Source organism: Chiloscyllium plagiosum, unplaced genomic scaffold (assembly GCF_037043375.1).
Source record: "Chiloscyllium plagiosum isolate Xiang-an unplaced genomic scaffold, Cpla_swu_hap1 HiC_scaffold_18, whole genome shotgun sequence".
Lineage (NCBI taxonomy): Eukaryota > Metazoa > Chordata > Chondrichthyes > Orectolobiformes > Hemiscylliidae > Chiloscyllium > Chiloscyllium plagiosum.
Genome location: NW_028270156.1, coordinates 3255670 through 3258802, shown reverse-complemented (window position 1 = coordinate 3258802; position 3133 = coordinate 3255670).

The following is a 3133-nucleotide window of genomic DNA, read 5'->3' as shown; positions in this document are numbered from 1 at the left end:
TCATTGTTCAATTAATTGATTGTGAATTACTCGCTATCACCACTGGATGTCACTGTTGCTTCATTTTACTAAATCTGCGTCTGACCCTCAAATTTACATAAACTCAACATGGAGAATAATAATTCCACTCTTAATGTAAATCTTGTTCTAGACCTGCCTAAATCTAAGGACTTATACCCAGGTTTCCTGAGAAAATCTGTCATTTTGCAAGAAAAGGTGTGATCACCTACTTGAGAAACACTGGTCCCAAATCGTTTGCAAGGGATGATTAAGGTCAATTGGTTCAAATGACAAAGTTGCACCAGCAGCGTGGGTTCAATTCCTATACTGGCTGAGGTTACTATGAAGGACTCTCTCCTTCTCCCCGAGTTAAAATGATCCTTAAATTAAGCCACAACCAGTTGTCTCTTTGTCTATCTAAGAGAGAGCAGCTCTAATATGTGGTAGGGCTATGGCTAACTTACAATGACAAGTTTTTTCAAAAGAAGAATTTCTGTAATAGCAAGTAGCAGCCTTTGTACAAAATCGCCAACCAAGTCCAGATTGGAACTTTAATACAGCCCTGTTCCATAACCAACCATGGCATTATTCTCAGAAAGTGAAGACCAATTGATATCTTCCAAGTGAAGCAGAGTTGAAGGGTGGGACATCAATGGGTTTCTGCTTTCAGATGTAATGTTATAATAAGAGGTTGAAGGTTCGATTTGTCTAACAATAACAAATATTTGCATTTATTTGCCACCTTTAGTATTCCAAAGTGCTTCATAGCATCATCAAACAAAATTTGACTAAGAAAAGAAAGTGCTGGAGAAACTCAACAGGTCTGGTAGCACCAGTGCAGAGACAAACAGAGTCAATGTTTTGTGTCCGGTGACTCTTCTTCTTAACTGAGATTTGGTAAATGTCCAATTTGTGCTACTTATGCAGCCAGGAAAACGACTCTATAAATATTCAGTATACACCCAGTGTCTTTAAGACCAGAAATAGCCAACAACCCCAGAAAATTCAGCAAAAGGAAGGCAAAACTGACTGGGCTCACCAGTATCGTTACCTTTATCTTCAATTTCAAGTCTGTTTATGATGACTGCACAAAGACGTCATGTGTTTGATTTCATACTCACTCTCTTTCAGATGCTAATTGGCACCTTATGTGGTTTTGCGCTGTCTTTACTGAGCTGACAAAATTGCTATTTCTACTGTGATGCAAAGTCAGCAAAAACTGTGAAAGGGTATTTGACACAGATTAGCAGCCGTTTGGATAGTGGTGGAATATGTTCCAGCCTGAAGTGAAATAGCCAGTTCTCTGGTCACTGGTCTCTCAAGAACCCAGACAACAAGCCAAAACGTCTGCAGGTAAGTTTGTTATCCTATGGCCGCAATAGGACACAGGATGAATTACATGAAGTGAGCTTACAGTGTTTTTCTAAAAATCACTAATATAAAACTTAGTACTATTCTCATATGGTAAGCACCAACTTGGTTCAGTTGATGACACTGTAACCCAGAGTCAGATAATACAGTCGTGGATTCAATTCTCAGAGCAAATTTGAGGATGTGATCTAAGCTGAGACTGCAGTGTAATATTGATGGACTGTTGCATTATTGCAAGGGATTGTCTTTAATAGTAGAAATTTAAATGAAGGCCACATTTCTTGCTTAGTTGCAAGTAAGTTTCAACAGCTGTGTATCATAAGTTCATGACACAGTACAGCAGGAGGCACATTTGTTCCATCTCTGTTCTTATTCAATGAGTCCAATTTCTCTTGCCTTTCCTCAGAGCCCATATTATTTGCTTTTACTTCCCTCAAGTAATTCTCCAACTTGAAAGTTATCATTGAATCTGCTTCCACCACCCATTGAGACAGTTCCAGATAGGGTGGCATGGTGTCTCAGTGGTTAGCACTGCTGCCTCACAGTGCCAGGGACCTGGGTTCGATTCCTGCCTCGGGGGACTGTCTGTGTGGTGTTTGCACATTCTCCCTGTGTCTGCGTGGGTTTTCTCTGGATGCTCCGGTTTCCTCCCATAGTCCAAAGATGTGCAAGTCAAGTGAATTGGCCATGCTAAATTGTTCATACCGCTAGGTGCATTAGTCAGATGTAAGTATAGGGTAGGGGAATGGGTCTGGGTGGGTTACTCTTTGGTGGGTAGGTGTAGACCTGTTGGGCCAAAAGGCCTGTTTCCATACTGTAGGGAATCTAATGTAAACTATTCCCACTGGTTGGGGGTTATAGGCCTGGAGACAGAGTCTGAGAATTAGAGAGAGATTGTTCAGGAGAGGTGCTAGGAAGCACTTCTACACACAAAGGATGGTAGAAGTTTAGAACTCTCAGAAACGGAAATTGATGCTTGGTCAGTTGTTAATTGTCAATCTGAGATAGATAAATATTTGTTAAGCAAAGGTATTAATTGATACGGGCCAAAGGCAGGTCTATGGAAATAGGCCAGAAATCAGCCACAATCTCATTGAATGGTGGAACAGGCTCGAGGGACTGAATGACCTCCTCCTGTTCCTTCCTTGCTTCCAGATCATGACGACTCATTGAGTAGTGACATTTCACCTCATCTGACTTCTGGCTGATGTACCAATTATCTTCAATCTGTATCCTCTGGATAATGACCCACCTGCCACAGGAAGCAATTCCCTTTGTTCAGTCTAACAAAGCCATTAATCTTTTTAAAAGGTCAAACATTCTTATGAAGAATTTAAAAAGAATGATATAATCTAAATCTCCAAAAACAGATGATCAGATCTGTTTGAATGCTTCTGGGGGTTTATAGAACAATACAGCACAGAACAGGCCCTTCGGCCCACGATGTTGTGCTGAACATTTGTCCTAGTTCGGTTTGTTGTATATGAGCAAAGTAGCAATAATTACACTTCAGAAGGTAACTTAGATGTTCTTTAGAATGTGTGAAAAATGAAAAATGAATATATACAGAAATTATGTAGTGTAAATTGTTCCTTGACAGCCAATCTTATCAATGATTGGTTCTGCTGAACATGAACTAGTCAAAACATTGGGTAACTGCTATAACCAGTTTTGAGCAAGTTTTCCACTTGCATGGTGAAGGACTCCTGCAAATTTGCAAAATCCATGCAGGATTTATGTATCAATCACACAGCAACTTCCA